This window comes from Monodelphis domestica, chromosome 4 (assembly GCF_027887165.1).
Source record: "Monodelphis domestica isolate mMonDom1 chromosome 4, mMonDom1.pri, whole genome shotgun sequence".
NCBI lineage: Eukaryota > Metazoa > Chordata > Mammalia > Didelphimorphia > Didelphidae > Monodelphis > Monodelphis domestica.
This window is the reverse complement of record NC_077230.1, coordinates 155931428-155949754: the sequence shown is the minus strand read 5'-3', so window position 1 is coordinate 155949754 and position 18327 is coordinate 155931428.

Sequence of the window (18327 nt, the reverse complement as noted above, 5' to 3'; positions counted from 1 at the left end):
CTTGTTACCAAACTCTAACTGATTCAAGTCTGAGTGAAGGGCAGTTATAGCTGAGGGGGGGAGAGAAGCGATCTCTCTTTCCCTAGAATAAGAAGCTTGCTATTTAGAAAGAGCCTAGCAGTGGGAAGTAAACAGGAAGACTTAGTGAGGGGCCATAACTAAAGAGAACTGAAAGGGGGAAAGAACAGACTCATCCTCCTTCTACCCCTTGGTCTAACACCAACATCAACTCCTTCTCCCTTTATTACAACCTACAGTTACTAAACTGTGCATACCCTTCCAACTCAGTAAGACCACCACTGGTCACATAACACTCCTCTAAAAAAGTGATTAAAGAATGATTGAAAAGACCAATGTACCAAAACAGCATAGCAATACTTTTTGTGGTAGCATAGAACTAGAAATTAAGGAAATGCTTATCTATTGGGGAATAAGTGAACAAGTGAGTATTGCACTTGAATGTTATAGAATCATAAAACATGGTGAAAGAGATGGATTAAAAAAAACTGAGAATACTAGTATAAACTGCTTCAAAGTTAAGTGAACTGAACCAGGAAAACAATTCATATACAACGAAGTAAAGAAAAACAGTTTTGAACTGGTTTTGAGTTTTTTTAACTTTTAAAAAAGAGTTTTTAAGAGTTTAAGAACTCTGAACAATGCAATGACCAATGTTAGTTGGTCCAAAGGACAAATGATGAAGCTCATGTCCACCTGCCACTAGAAGAATGATTGACAAGAATCAGGCACACATTTTTCATACATGATAATGTCATGGGCAAAGTCCACCCTTGCCAGAGACTCCAGGGTATCCCGACTGGTGGCAAATTATCAGTCAACAAAAATAACAAACGGAAGACAGCTCAATCATAACAACCATGGGATTGCTTGGCATCTGACAGCTGCTCCACTTTCCAATGTCTGATCTTTATTTTTATACCCATTCTCTTGGCACGCATATACACAAAATCAAAGAGAGATAATTGGAAAAGTGATACATCAACTTTTAACAAATCACTAGATTAACATTCTATATTCTTGTATTGTGATTACAGACAGAATAAAGGTTGCACACAAGATAAATGATTTTTGTCACAGATGGCTTAATGTTCTCATTATCCTGTGAGAAGTTTTGAGCTTACAAACAATCAAGGAAATTTTTAATAAAATGGAATAATTAATTAGCAGTTCTTAGAAGACAATTCAACAATCATATCATGGAGGCTGAGGGGTCTGGGAACACAATTCAAATTTAGACTGGTGGCTTCTAGGGAGTTACTGATTTGTATGATCGAGTCACTGAGGCATACTGAAGCTTGATGTACTTGTACTTATTGCTTGGGCCTCTATGATTGATTTGTGTGCCGACTTCATGAGAATAGGCTTCTGTATGTGGGAAAGTTTTTGGGTTGTCCTGTAGCTGTGGTTTTGCTGGGAATTATGTACCTAAGTAAAAGTTAACCCATGATAGTCTTTTGGGATTGAGTGTAAGGGTCTGGTCTTTTGGTGATGTTTTGGAGAATTAGGGTACAGATGTTTTGCTCTTGCATTATTTCTTTTGAGACTAGGGGGAATAATAATCATGTCAATTCATAGGTAAGGGGCATTGATGAAAGAAGTCATGTAAAAGGGGGTTGTGTGGGCAATCACATCTCGCCAAGGACCACTCTGTGGTCTCCCCAGCTACCACGTGTGGCTCTGTCAAGGTGTCATGGTCTGGTGGCTCCCAGCATGATAAATGTATAAATCTGTTTGGCTTAACTCTACTTATTTGTTACAAAAGAAGCATTTTGTTCTGAGCAGGGGCAGAAATTAGGGAGGAGAGGAAGTTATAATAATGATGAACAAGAAAAAAAGAATGAAGAAAGTTTCAGTGCAGCATTTTCAATGCAAAGAATTTCAGAGAAGTACCAGACCATCAGGAGAGCTTTGAAACTTAAGTTCAAATTTCTTATCTTGTTGAAAAATTTGACATTCAGTTTTATATACAATATTTTTAACCCTTGTTTGTTTTTAGAAATGTTCATTTTTGTTGATGTTTGTCAAGTTCAGAATAGCAAAAATAAAAAATTAAAAACACATTTAAATATTACTAAGCCAATGGGACTGAGATCCATCCATTTTTTCTCCTTAAATTAGGTTCATGCTATACTAAGCATTAACATTTTGCATTAATAGACATCCGAGGCAATGAATTGTATTAGTAGTTTTCTTATCAGATTTTGTCTTACATGAAATTGTAGTCTTCTCTTCTGCTATTTCTTCCTCCTGTGTTACACTGCAAAATATGTTGGAACTGAATGGACAGTTCTCTCGCCTCCCTTTTCAAGTAAGAGCTCCCTTGATCAGAATTACAGCATTAAGATATATCTCTAAAATGCATCTCAACAAGAAATCTTATCAGTCTTTCTGAGGTATAATTTATCCCTAATAGCAGCTAGGTGGCAGAGTGGATAGAGTGCCCGGCCTGAAGTCACCAAGTTTTGAAAAATTCCATATCTTATCAATATATTACTTATTTCCTAATTTCCTTACTACAGTTTCACATTTCTGAATTCAAATCTAGTCTCAAATTCTTACTATCTGTGTGACTCTGGCCAAGTCACTTCACCCTGTTTGCTTCAATTTCCTTATCTGTAAAATGAAGTGGAAAAGGAAACAGCAAACCATTCCAGTATCTTTGCTACAAAAAACCCAAATGGAGTTATAGAGTTTGCTGTGATTGAGATGACCAAACAGCAACAATTTATCTCCAGAAAAGAACTCATCTTTTCTGTATAATAAGCAATGGTCCAGAAAACCCAAATCCCTCAAATACTATCTTTCTAGTCATATATGCACCTACTAAATCTGCCTTTCTCTTCTGAAGCCCCAACTATGGTCAAGAATGTTGAAAATGCCATCTATACTGGAAGATGTTTTAATTTGCCCTCGACTTTGTAATTCTTAGCCGTGCTCTCTAGGTTTCTTTTGGTGGCATCATTCACAACTCCATGAATCACCAGATGGGAATAATAGTTCTCAGGTTTGACAAGTGTCCTTCATCGCATCCACAAATACATGTTCCAGAAAACAGACTTTTCCCTTGCTTCCTTACATAAGATCTCCAATTAGTTGTCCTTCACCAGGGTATCACCAGAGCTCATATCATATATCTTCTTCTTCTCTGGATTAGTAATGATGATCTCTCACCTAGATTCTAAAGAATCATCATCACTTAATACATGTATAACCCAGTACAATTGCTTATCAATTCTGAGAGGGGAGGGAGAAAAAATGAATCATGTAACCATGGGAAAATATTTTTAAACCACAATTAATTAATTTGCTAATTAATTAAAATCTAAAAAAAGAATCATCATCACTTCTTGGAGTATAAGAAACTGTTCCCTCCTGAAATGATCCAGCTCTCCCTGTCTAAAAACAAAAGCCTCGTACTTATTACGTGGCTCCAGCTGTTACGTTTTCCTTCCTTTTTAGTTCCTTTCTCACATTTTTCCACTTTCTAACTTCCTGATATAGGTGGAAATTCACTTGGGTCATTTCACATCCTTTTTCTAACTGATCTCCTCCCTGAAGCACTTCTTTCATTCTTTCAAAGAACTCTGGAGAAGTTCTGTGTTCTCCCAGATTTCTTCACCCTTTCCCTTGGAGTAGAAACCACTTTCACTTTCTGAGTACATGAAAATTGTCTGATATTGCTAGATAAATAGATTCTTGAAATCTCTGTAAAATTCTGTTTGGGCAACCTACTTGTTTGAAGTTGGAATCAAAGTTTCAGTTAATAATTTTGTTTAACTTTTATGTCTAACTGCCAGGGCACTGAGATATACTTGATTTTCCCTTTCCCTCTACTTGGAAGGTAGGAAAGGGAAAATCTTATTGTCTATAGGAAAATTGTCTCTTCTGAGATAAAATCTTTGCTATCCATTTAGCTATTCCTAATTGCAAGGTATTATATTCTTCCCTAACAAAGAAATAAAAACTGATTTATAAGTAGAAATCCAGATATAATTAGTTATAAGTACCATTATCATTTCTCTTTACTACTGCTCTTGGAGGTATTCTTTCAATATTTCATTCTTAAGAGCTTCCCAAATGTCTTAGGATAATGTTCCCTTTTGCACTTTAGGCCTTGGGATCTAGTCTTTCCTTTTCCTGAACACTCTAATGACCATTTACCACAAACCTAGTGTTTTTGTCACATTCTGCAGGGAATTTTCTCTTCTCTTTCCCAATGCATAGCAATTTTTTTTTCAATATCCCACCATTCCTATTTCTAGGGGTTGGCTGCCTTTTAGCATGAATGCTTCCCTCCCTTGACTAATTAAAAGAGAGGCTTTGTCCCTTGCTAAGTGCATATCTGGGAAAGGTAACACCACATCGATGAATGAGTTTATCAGATTCTTTTCTGAGGGCAAACTTTGGTTCAGAGCAAGTATAGGGAGAGTTTGACAAGACATCAGGGCAGAATGCCAAAAGAAAAAAGCCTAGGAATATCGTTTATTTAACAATTCTGCCTCATCTGGTGGTATTAGGAATCCTCCTATTTCTATGATGGTTATTGATCTGGGATAAAAAAAATTACATTAATTTGATGATTTAAAAAGCCCACTACATAGTGTATGATGTACAATGCCTTGCTGTTCCTCCATCTCCTGGCACCAAGCATATTCACCCACTGTATCCTGGGCCTGAAAAGTTCTCCACTCTGTAATTCCTCCTTTAGCTTCCTTGGTTTTTGTTCATGTCCCAGATAAATCCCATCTTCTATAGAAAACTTTTCCTGACTTCCCCACTTAACTCCAGGACTTTCCTCCTATTGATTATCTCAAATTTATCCTGTATGTAGCTTATTTGCACATAGTGGTTTGCATGTTGTGTCTCCCATTAGATTATGAAGCCCTCAAGAATAAGTTCTATATTTTGCCTTCCTTTGATTTTCTTTAGCTGAGCACAGGGGCTGGCACATACTTGGCACTTAACAAATGCTTATTGACTGACTGAATTAATAATAAATAAAACCTAAGTTTCCCCAAGGTCAAAAAAGTATAAAATGGAAAACTAGTCAGGACTATAGGGAGCATCTGGTCCCATGCTCTCATTTTAGATACCAGGAAACAACTAAAGGGAGTTAAAGTATAGTGGCCAAGGTCAACATCTAATAAGTAATAAAGCCAAGATGTGAAAGTTACTGATCAGATTCAATGTTCTTTCCATTAGAAAATCAATTTGGTTTATGATCAATTAACATATTCCCAAGTTTCTTCCACTTTATTTTCTTCAAATTTGAGTCCAATACTCACACATCTTTGTCAGTAGAATAGAAGTATATTATAAAAACATAATAAACCAAGAACAAATCACTTTATTGCTCCAGAGACATCCATTTTCTCTGAATTTTAATTTTTATCACTTATTTTTAATGGAAGTCACTTTTTAATTTTCCAGGAAAAAATTTTGGCCACATATCTGGATTCCTGGCTTCTTTAATGCTACTTCCACCATATTACATCAATCAACAAAGATTTATTAAGAGCGTACTATTTTCTAAGTATTGGACTAAGAACTAGAGAATACAGAGAAAGTAAAAAACACAAAAACATTAACTCTTCAAAGAGATCATACACTAATGGCCAATACATGTAATTAAATAAGTACATACATGAGGAATACAGAAGAGAGGTAATGTTAAAGAGCTTGGCACAGTGATAGAATGCTAAATCTGGAGTCAAGAAGACCTGAGCTCATTCAGCCTCAGAATCTAGCTGTGTGACCCTGTGCAAGTCACTTAACTCTACCTCAGTTATTTCATCTATAAAATCAGCTAAAAAAGAAAATAGCAAACCATTCTAGTATTTTTGCTAAGAAAACCTCCCAAAGAGGGAGTCACAGAGAGTGGGATATAACTGAAAAACAATTCAACAACAATAAAATCTTTAAAAAAGGCCCAAGTGGATAGGTAAACCATAAAAGGCCCCAGCAGAAGGTGATATTTGAGATGAATTTTAAAAGATGTAGGGAATTCCAGGAGTGGAGGTAAAGAGAGAAAGCATTGTCGCTACTCGGAGCAGTCAGCACAAATCCAATCACTAGAGGTTTATGAGGATAGAAAGAAATATGGACATATTTGTAAGCATTAGAGAAGAAGCCAGTAGGTAGGAAGAATGAAGATTTGAAAAACAGTGAGAATGTCAGTGAGGTCAACATTGGTAAGAACTACCTTTTCAGCAGAGATTATCATGATCTGGTAATTTACTAGATAGAAAAGGTGAGGAAGAATGAGGAGTTGAGGAAAGAAGGAAGAAGAAGAAGAAGAAGAAGAAGAAGAAGAAGAAGAAGAAGAAGAAGAAGAAGAAGAAGAAGAAGAAGAAGAAGAAGAAGAAGAAGAAGAAGAAGAAGATGATGATGATGATGATGATGATATCCTGTACTTCTCACTCAATACAAACTACACATATTCAATCAGTTACCAAATGTTATTATTTCTAACTCCACAATCTCTCCCACTGACTCTCTGCACAAACACCTCTACCACCTGAGTTCAGGCCCTCATTCTTATTATTGTAGTAGCCTCCTCATTTGGTATCCTGCCTCAAGTCTCCTATTCTTATCTAAATATAAACTCTAGCAGCTAAGTGGCACAGGGGATAAAAGCATGGTGCCTGGAGATCAGGAAGTTTCCTCTTTCTAAATTCAAATCTGGCTTCAGACCTTTATCAGCTTTGTGACCCTGGGTAAGTCACTTAATCCTGTTGGCCTCAGTTTCCTCATCTAAAAAATGAGCTAGAAAAGAAAATGGCAAACCACTCTCGTACCTACCAAGAAAATCCCAAAATGGATCATAAAGAGTTAGAAAAAACTGAAATGACTTAACTACAAAATTTAGTTCTTGCACCCTTCACAGCCTGACCCCAAACTACCTTTCTGGCTCTACTATAAATAGCAACCCTATACCATATTCTGCATTCCAGCAACCTGGTCATTATATTCCTCACAAATAATGCCCCATCTTCTATCTTCATGCCTTCACAGACTATCTACCAATTTTTGCATATACTCCCTCTTCACTTACACCTCATAGAATCTTTCCCTTTAAGATATCACTCATGTACTATTTTCTACATGAAGCTTTTCTAGATCCTTCCAACATCTAGTGTCTGCCACCACACCTCAACTCCTTTATATATGCATTCAACTTTTTTAAATTTCTTTATATTTATTCTGCATGTACTTCTTTATCCCATTCACATGTATGCTCTTTGAGCCTAATATTATTTCATTTGTTGCCTTTGCATCCCTGGTAATTAACACAATGACTGCCCCAAAGTAAGCATTTGATAAATGTTTGTTGAAAACTGTTATTCATATTGACCTAGAATGTTGTGCCATAAAACCCTTTTCTATCATCAGTTCTGTGAGATAAAGAGCACAGGTATTATTATTCCCATTTTATAAATAAGGAAAGTTGAAACTATTTGTTGTTGTCATTCAGTTGTGTCTGACTCTTCAGCGACTCCACTTAAGGGTTTTCTTGGCAAAGATACTGGATTGGTTTGCCATTTCCTTCTTCAACTCATTTTAGAGCTGAGGGACTAAGGCAAACAGTGTTAATTTAAGTAATTTCCCCAGGGTCACACATCTAGTAAGGATCTGAAACCAGATTTGTACTCAGGAAGTTGTGTCTTCTTGGCTGCAGGCATAGCACTCTATCCACTAGGCTACCTTGCTGTCCATTAAGCTAATAAACTAAAAAGTATCAGATTCAGTCTCTCTCAATTCCAATTTAACTTTTTTCCCTAGCTTCACCTTATTGCTTTCTCGTGGCTTATTATTATCTATTTTGTATAATTTCTTAACCAAGCATTCTGTTTTTCTTTCTATCTCAGACCAAAGACCTCTTATATTTTATTCTTTACACATGCATACTTTGAAAAGAATAGGAGAGTTTTTAAGTACAGTATTTCCTTACTTTTCCCAAACTGCTGTCTTTTTATCTACCATAGTTTGAAGAGTTTTACCTACTCATTGAAGTCCTAGAGAGGTAAGGTCATATCAAATAGAAGAATGGCAACCCCTTCTGGGTTTCAACACCATTCTCCATTTCATTATTCTTTTTGTTCGATGCAAGTTGAAGAGCTGAAATATATATCTTGAGAACTTAAGTGAAATTCTCATTTGATCTGCTTCTGTTATAACTGTTTGATTATTCAGCTCTGTGGTCTTTTCAAGAATAATATACATATAGTTCTCACATCTGGGACTAGGAGGAGTTGAATCCTCCAGGCAAATCTTTGCTTGCTTGATTGCTTCCTTCTCTTTCCTTCCTTTTTTTTTTTGTTTTACATTTTTCCACCCCATCCTCTTAATGAAGGTGAAAACGTTCCTCTGCTGCTTTCTATTCTTTTTCTTCTGTTCTTTTCTTGTAGGATTTCTTCCATTCTTTCAAGAAAAACTTAATTCTCTCTAACTTGAATAGTAAGACGGCATTCCTCTAGCCTTCAACTTTCTTCCCCAGAACAGAGACAACTTTTAACTATCAGCATATATAAGCCTTAGTACTAACAGGAATATAAAACATAACATATTCTCTTTAAGTCACTCAGAATTTCACCTTTTTCCCTATACTAGCTTTAGACAGGATTCTAGTCTATCTGTTGGTAGTCTCTTAGCTAATCTTTGGAGCCAGCTACCATAGAAAACTGCCTGTTTCTTGAAATTATTTGGCCATTGAGATAGACTGGACTCTTAGCTTTCTGTACCTAGGAGGATTAAAGCATGGAAGGAAGAAAGGAATGTTTAATTTACTTAACCTAAAAAAGCACAAAAGGTATAGGACCAGCAGCATTCCTAAATGCTACTTCCTGATTCCCTTAAATAATCTCAAGAAATTGTGAATCCCAGCATTCCCCATTGATGACAATTACACCTTTGGTAAAACAAAAAAGCACTAAATAATTACAGCAACATTCCTAATATAGAAATTAAATGCTATATGTAGAGGAATATACACAGTTGTGCATTCTGCACAAATTTTTATTCACTCTTAATATAGCAAAACATTTAATCTGTTCCATCTCAGAGGTACAGAAATAGCTTCATTCAATAAAGTTATCCATTAAAATAATATTATTAAACAAACATTTTCAAGGTGTTGCCCCAAACTTGAGACTTTTCTCTACCTCCTCCTCTTCAAAACTTACCTAATGCCCCATTTTCTGTGTCAAACTCTTGCCAGTCACATATTTGCATTTCCAAAGTGAACTTTAGAAAGTAATGCTTCCTCCATCCATCAATCAAGAAATGTTTATTCAGAGATTTCTTTTTTATTTTTTAATTTTATTTTTAAAAAATGTTTTTCCATGTTTACATGATTCATTTTCATTCCCTCTATGCTTCCTTCCCCCCTCCCAGAGCCGATAAGCACTTCCACTGGGTTGTACAGATGTTAGCACTTGATATTTATTTCCATATTACTGATTTTTACCATAAAACTGAAACCCCAAATCATATATCCATATAAACAAGTCATAAGTCATAAGTTTTTCTTTTATGTTTCTACTCCCCTATGAGAAAGAGAATTCAAACTCTCCTGTTTATTTTTAATGTAATCAGTCAGCAACCTTTAAATTAATCAATCAAGAATTTGAAGTGCCCCTACTCAGCACTTGGTAGGTCACTAGGTAAGAGAATTTACAAGTCACTTACTAGAAAGGCCACAAACACTGCCCCTTCCCTCTCTCTCTCTCTCTCTCTCTCTCTCTCTCTCTCTCTCTCTCTCTCTCTCTGTCCTTCAGTGTGTCACTCAGTGGACTTTTCAGCATCCCCTGGCTCTTCAGATTTCAGCTTCCTAATTAGGACTTTGGATTCTGGTGAGACTCGCTTTCAGATCCGCATTCGCAGTCTAGGATTTAGGGTATTTGTAGCTACATGATTTTTTTCTACCTCTTTCCTATATTTCATATCTCTACCTTGTTGTAAATAAAAGCCGCTTACAGTCATTTTGACTGGAGAAGTTAATTATTTTTATAAACAGCAACCACAAGTCAATTATTTTAATTCCTATATTTAGTCAAACCAATTCTAAATCTTACACATAGTTCTTTCTCTCAATGTGGATAGCATTCTTTCTCATAAATTATTAAGCAATTTTTATATATCAGGATACTAAACACTGAGGGTACAAAGATAAAGTAAAATATGCCTTATCCTCAAAGAGGTTACATTCTAACGGAGAGAAAACATGAACATATGTTAGTACATATACAATGAAGATTTAGGGAAGAGTGAGTTGTTAGAGCAATAGTGGTGAAAATTTCAAATGAGTGAAAGTATTGTTTTTAACTAGATGAGCAAACCTGCCTATTCATATTTTGCACAGTGACCATAGAGGTATAAAAAAAGAAGAAACCGATTGAAATAGGTAGCCTTTATATAGCATTTCAAGTTTCACCAGTAGTTTAAAATATTTTCTTGCTTTATTGTTAAAAATACCTTGGCAGGTAGGCGCTCCTATCCTCATTTTACAGCTGAGGAAACTGAGGCTGAGAGATATCAAGTGACTTACCAAGGGTCACACAGCTAATAAGTATCTGAGATCAGATTTAAAATTCAGATCTTCCTGACTTCAGTCCAGTGTTCTATCCTTTGTGCCACCTAGCTGCATTTCTCTAATAACTATTCCCTCTTACTCCATCTTGAAAATATTCAAGTACCCTCTCTTAAGGTAACCATGATATTCCAGAAACAAACTACTTTTCTACCTGCCAGGATTGTTGTGAAACATCAATATGGATCAATTAATATTTAAAAGTGCTACATTAATGCTAAGTATGATTGCAAAAATTAGCAAGCCATCACACTCCTTAATGATAATAAAGTGCTATGCAATTCAGAAATTGAGTATGTCAACAAACAACATAAACATGAAAGATGCTGCAAGCAAAATGTGCCTTCTTGATTTATTCAGATAGGTAAAATTTAGTTTCTCTCATTTAGTAGAAAATACTTTTTAACAAACTAATAAAGTATGTATTTTATAAGTGCAATAAAGCTTTATTAGTGTAAGATCTCATTATAGCTAATGACTCTTAAACCTCTCTTTGAAGAAGATAAAATTAGCTTGTTTTAGTGAAGTCTGTCAGGTTTGTGGATAAGGTGATTTAGAAAGATTGAAGCATCGTTCAGAGTCAGTCTTATTGTCCTTTTCTTTCTTATCTTTTCATCATAAATGAAGCAACAAAGGACATCCCAGTTAAAAAACAAAAACATTTCCTCCTCCAGCGCTTTGGAGGCTCACTTTCTCATATTCCACCATGGTCTCTGGGGAAAGTGAGCTAAGCCAACAGCATTTCTATTGTCAACATGGAATCTAGGAACCCCAAACTTGTGGCCTAGTGGGATCTGGTGAACCCCAGGTTTCAGGACTACCTTATAGGTTGGAGACCCCAAAGCTTGTACTTGTTCCCTGTTCTGTGGGAATCTACCCTGATGGGAATTCCAAGCTGGCAGTTTCAGACTGAGTGGGGGGCCCTCAGGGGAATGACAATCCTATTTGGGTGGGACTAAGCATATGCTAAGGACCCTCCTTATTTTAGGTAGTCTCCCTAATTGTATCAAACCCTTTCCCAAGAAGATCCATGCCTGGGCAGGAACCATCCTTTAGTATCCATGGTAAGCAGCCCTTTCTCTTACACCCTAGCCTCTAGCTATGATTCCTTTCCCCAGCTTGATTGCATCCTGTCAGTGTAGTTTGAACACTCCTGTTTTCTTTGTAAATAGAATTTTGGACTGGGAACCAGGAACAACTGGGTTCAAATACTGCTTCTGATATTTGCTAGTAGCATGACCATCAGCAAATCGTTTGATTTTTCTGAGCATCAGGCACCTAATATTAACTGCCTATTGAATTTAATAATTTCATAGACATGGGCAAGTAAGTAGTACCAGGTCTGAAGTCAAGAGGACTCATCTTAGTGTGTTCAAATCTGTCTTCAGACACTTACTAGTTCTGTGATCCTGGGTAAATCACAACCCTGATTGCCCATTTCCTCATCTCAAAAATGAGCTGGAGAGGGAAATAGTAAACCGCTGCAGTGTTTTTGCCAAGAAAACCCCAAATGGGGTCACAAAAAGTCAGACACATGAAACAACTGAACAACAATAAAATTTGGGAAGGAATAGGGTCTACCTTAGTAGAAAGAATTCCCACACCAAGGATATCACAAAACCCAGAAGTATTGTCCTGACAGATAGATGGCAAAGGAGATAACGGAAGGGTGCTTGGGGAGACAGTAGCATTCACATTAATTAAACTACACATGGGCAGACAGAAAAGAAGTTTCTTAGCCCCGGAGCCTTATCTTTGATTACTTCTCCATATATATTCTATGCTCCAAACAAATTGTACAGCTTTTTCTCCTAAAAATACACTAAGCTCTCAGGAATCTCTTTACTCATGCCTTTTGCCTAGAATGGACTTTCCCCCCACATCTTACCCTACGGGGTTGGAGAGGTGTCCCTTCTTTAAGGGGGTGAACTTGACCCTCTATTTAACTCCACTGTTATGTAGAAGGTAATGAATGACAGGAAATCAGGGAAGGCTTAAAAGGAAGACTTGCCATTTTTGTTGGGCTTTAAAGACTAGAGAAATAATGTGGTTCAAAATGTCTGTAAAGAGTATGTTCTGACTAACCATCCTGGCAACAGGCTGTTACATCTCCTTTGCTCAAAGCTGTTGGTGGATCCTGAGGAGTTATATATGTATCTTAAATGTTATTGGCATCAACCTTCACCTGTTGTGTCACACACACACACCATTAAATGTCAGTGACTCACCCATCAGACTGGCTAAAATGACAAAAGGACAAAATGACAAATGCTGCACGGATATGGAAGTATGCATACTACTATGCCGTTGGTGGAACTGTGAACTGATCCAACCATTTTGGAGAGCAATTTGGAATTACACCCAGAGAGTTATAAAACTGTTTTCCCTTAGACCCAGCAATACCATTGCTAGGTCTGTATCCCAAAGAGATCAGGGGAAAAGGAAAAGAACTTATATGTTCCAAAATATTTCTAGTGCTCTTTGTTGCCGCAAAGAATTGGAAATTGAGGGGATGCCCATCAGTAGCGGAACGACCAAACAAATTTTGGTATACAATTGTGATGGAATACTGCTGCGCCTTAAGAAACGAGGAGCAGGCCAATTTTTTAAAAACTTGGAAAGACCTACATAGGATAAAGAACAGTGAAATGAGTAAATCCAAGAGAACATCACATGATACACAGTTACAGAATTAATGCTGGAAGAATAAATTGTGACTGTTACCTCCAGAGAGTGAACTGAGGTAAAAACATGAAAGACTTAATTTGTATGAATATGTCTGTTTCCCAGACAATATCTTCTATGATGTGGAGAGGGGCTAGGACATTTGTGGATAAATTCTATTAATAAATCTTTTTTTTTTTTTAATTTCAGTGACTGACTAGCACCTTAGCTTCATTTAACTACTTAATGTCAATTAGCTTCTTATAAGGGATATTTACTTCAAGGACATCGCAGTTAAAAAACAAAAACATTTCCTCCTCCAGCGCTTTGGAGGCTCACTTTCTCATATTCCACCATGGTCTCTGGGGAAAGTGAGCTGAGCCAACAGCATTTCTATTGTCAACATGGAATCTAGGAACCCCAAACTTGTGGCCTAGTGGGATCTGGTGAACCCCAGGTTTCAGGACTACCTTATAGGTTGGAGACCCCAAAGCTTGTACTTGTTCCCTGTTCTGTGGGAATCTACCCTGATGGGAATTCCAAGCTGGCAGTTTCAGACTGAGTGGGGGGCCCTCAGGGGAATGACAATCCTATTTGGGTGGGACTAAGCATATGCTAAGGACCCTCCTTATTTTAGGTAGTCTCCCTAATTGTATCAAATCCTTTCCCAAGAAGATCCATGCCTGGGCAGGAACCATCCTTTAGTATCCATGGTAAGCAGCCCTTTCTCTTACACCCTAGCCTCTAGCTATGATTCCTTTCCCCAGCTTGATTGCATCCTGTCAGTGTAGTTTGAACACTCCTGTTTTCTTTGTAACTATAGTGATGTCAATCAGATTTCCTTGTCTCTGGACTCCCCAAATGGTATAGAGGTTCCCCAAATTCTTTTATTCCTTGGAGTCATCATCAAGCATGGTGGCACTCCCAGGGGTCAGTGGCCAGAGCAACCAGACAATCCTCGGACTCTGTGCAGTCGTGTGTGCCCGCAGCCCTGTTGTCGAGGTCTACTAGTCCTGAACCCCTTTGGTCCTTGATTAAAGAATGATTTTGACTATTTAATAGTTCTGTTTTTTCCCAGTCAATACTATAAAACACTGGTTCTACCAAGTTTACATCTAACAGTAGAATGCCTGCTGGGTAAGTACTTATCTTGCCCACCATTTCCAATTTTTTGCCAAAACTTGTGTATTTCTCCTCTGCAACATCTTTAGTATATGCCTCCTTTTCTCCTCAGACATAGCCACCACTCTAGTGCAGGCCCTCATCACCTCATGCCTTGATTATTGCATTAGCCTACTGGAGGGTCTGTCTGACTCAAGTCTCTCCCCACTCCAAACCATCCTCCATTTAGCTACATAAAGTGATTTTCCTAAAACATAGGTCTGATCAAATAAACTACAGTGATTTTATTTTGCTTCCAGGAGCAAATACAAAGTGCATTCAAAGCGCTACAGAACCCTTCCTACCTCTCCAGGTTTCTTATACCTTACCACCAAACACCTTTGATCCAGGGATACTTCATTCTTGCATCCATTTTCTCTGGGTGTCATTCATTCCTGGAATGCTCGCTCCCCTTTCTGCTGATCTCTCTAGCTTCATTACAGTGGTAGTCTCACGGTGACTGAGAATGACGATTGTCTTTGTGCAGTTTCATCTATTGATGTACCCTCATGTGGCTTTGGATTCCAAAGACTGAGGCACACAGTTTGTGGCACGTGGGGCATGGGATGCCAGTTGTTACGGGAGGTGCGGTTGTGGCTTGGTGTCAGCGTTCACGCGCAGCGGCAAGACGTCGACGTCGCTCATCTTCAAAGGTGGTGGCGGCATGGTGAATGTGGGCTCGCCAGCTGCTTCTTTCAGAGGCAGCGAGTTCTAGTTGCTTTGGTGTAATACCAGCCCACTTCAAGTTGGACTTTAGCTGATCCTTGAATCTTTTCTTTGGTCGGCCTTGTTTCCTGAGTCCAGGTGACAGTTCACCATAGAATACCTGTCTTGGTATTCGCTGTGGGTCCATGCGGATGACGTGTCCAGACCATCGTAGCTGGGTTTTGAGGACCAGGACTTCGATGATGGTGGAGTTGGCTCTGTTGAGGACTTCCTGGTTGGTGATTCGGTCCTGCCATCAGATCCTCATGATTGACTGGAGAGAGCATTGGTGGAATTGCTCCAACTGCTTCATGTGCTTCCAGTACAGTGTCCATGTCTCACAACCGTACAGGAGCGAGCTGAGGATCACTGCGTTGTACACTTTGAACTTCGTCGCAGTGCTTACACCTCTGTGTTGGAGGACTTTGCAGCACAGCCGCCCGAGTGCCTGGCTGGCCTTTTGGATCCTGGCATTAATCTCATGGTCTAGGGACCCGTCATTGGCAATGGTGCTGCCCAGGTACTTGAAAGTGTTGACATTAGAAAGTTGTGTGCCATCGATTGTAATGCACAGCTGGTTCGTTGGCCTCCCTGGTGCAGGTTGGTACAGCACCTCTGTTTTGCTGAGGCTGATAGTCAGGCCAAACAGTTTTGTTGCGGTGGAGAACCTGTCCACAATGGTTTGGAGATGATTTTCTTGGTGGGCCATGAGAGCACAGTCATCTGCAAAGAGAGCTTCCAGGATGAGTCTCTCTGTTGTCTTTGTTTTTGCAGTCAGGCGGCGAAGGTCGAATAGTGAGCCATCCAGCAGATATTTGATATAGACACCCAGGTCTAGATCCATCACAGCATGTCGTAATACTTGGGTGAAGTATAGGTTGAATAGTACCGGAGTGAGGACACAGCCTTGTTTCACGCCATTGGAGATGTTGAAGCGATCAGAAGTCTTTCCACCAGATAGGACTTCCCCTGTCATGTCGATATGAAAGAGCTGGATCAGTTTGACAAATTTTGCTGGGCAACCGAGCTTGCTGAGTATCACCCACAATGCGTCCCTGTTCACTGTGTTGAACGCCTTTGTCAGGTCTATGAAGACAATGTAGAGACTCAGGTTCTGCTCAAGGCATTTTTCCTGCATTTGCCTCACCATGAAGACTATGTCGATGGTGCTGCGATCAGGTCGGAAGCCACATTGTGATTCAGGCAGGTTCTGCTCTGAAACAGATGACAGGAGTCTGTTGAGTATAATACGGGTGAGGATCTTTCCAGCAGTGGAGAGTAGTGAGGTGCCTCTGTAGTTGTCACAGGCTGCTCATGAGCCTTTGTTCTTGTATAGGGCTACGATGGAGGCATCTCTGAGTTCTGGGGGCATGTCTTCCTCTTCCCATATGCTGGTCAGCACTATGTGGAATGCCTGGAGCGCCTTTCCATTTAAGGCCTTGTACACCTTGGTTGGGATCCCTTCTTTGCCGGGTGCCTTGCCTGCACTCATTTGTTTAATGGCTTTTTGGACTTCCTCTATTGAAGGAGGTACATCAAGTTGTTCAATGGAGCAGTTTTGGGGGATCTGGTCAAGGGCGCTTTGGTCGACTGAAGAGGGTCAGTTGAGAAGCTGAATGAAGTGTTCTTTCCACCTGTTGCTGATGCCTTTTTTATCTTTCATGAGAGTGTCACCGTCAGAGGATAGCAAGGGAGTGGTGGTGGGTTTTAATGGCCCATAGACAGTCTTGAGGGCACTGAAAAATTGTTTGTAGTTTTTCATATCAGCAAAACGCTGGATTTCTACTGCCTTTTTTTCCCACCATCGGTCTTGCATCTTCCTGATCTCACTCTGTGCCGTGGCTTGGAGAGACTTGAATCTGTCCTTTTTAGGAGCAGAGTTTGGGTTATTTTGCCACTCCATAAAGGCTTTGTTCTTTTTGCTCAATAGGTCTTCAAGAGCAGTGTTGTTCTCGTCGAACCAGTCCTGGTGGTTGCGTTGTTTGGGGCCTAGGACTAACTTTGATGTTTCCTTCACTGCGTCTCTGAACTGGTTCCATTTCTCGGTTGAGCTTCCAGTGAGTGGTCCCTTGGCAGACAGCTTGTTGTCCAGGCAGGACTGGAATGTTTGCAAATAAGATGGATCTCTAAGACGACTCACGTTATAAAATGCGCAAACTGTCTGGGCACATTTTGGATGGCGAGGCGCAATGTGCATTTAAAGAGTCTCTCTAACCAATCGGTGGTCTGTCCAGCATTCAGCTCCTCTCATGGCTCTGGTGATCTTTACATCCTGGATGTCTCGCCGGCGTACAATGATGTAGTCAATGAGATGCCACTGTTTTGATCGCGGGTGCATCCACGTTGTTTTATATTTGTTCGCCATTCTGAACACAGTGTTTGTGGTGGTGAGTTCAAGCATTTGCTGAGTAGCAGTAGGCCGTTGTTGTTCATTTTTCTCACGCCGTGTTTGCCCAGCACTCCTTTCCATCTTTCATGGTCCTGGCCAATGCGGGTGTTGAAGTCTCCCAGTAGTATCAGCTTGTCATTTGTGGGCACTGAGTGCAGGACAGCACTCAGGTCAGAGTAGAACTGCTCGATGGTCTCCTCTGTGCTGGTCAGTGTTGGGGCATGTGCGCTGATGATTGTGGCATACTGGTCTTTGCTGAGAGGTAAACGGATCTTCTTGAGCCTCTCGCTGATGGCCACAGGCAAGTCTGGCAGCTGTTTGAGCTAACTGGTCTTGATAGCCAGGCCAACACTGTGAATTCTGTCTTCATTTGTGGCTCTACCTTTCCAGAAGAAGGTGTATCCAGTGGTGGGTTCACTGAGTGATCCCTCTTCTGGTAAGCGTGTTTCACTTAAGGCTGCGATGTCGATGTTATATCACGCCAGTTCTTTACTGATTAGAGCTGTTCTTCTCTCAGGTCTTGGGGTATTCTCTCTATCAAGTAATGTTCTGATGTTCCATGCTCCTAGTAGGAGTTTCTTTGTATTTTGTTTCTTTTGATTTCAACCGCTTAAAGGGATGACCCGCCAGCTGCAGTGTGCTGACCAGGTGTTTGTAGGGCAGGCAATGTTTGGGACACCTTTTCTAGTCCCCTCCCTTGATTAGGGTGAGCAATGCTGTCCTAGAGAGGGCTGCTCAGTCGCCCAGGATGCTGCCGAACTTCTCTGCTGCCCTACAGAGCTGAGCGACCACTGGTCCG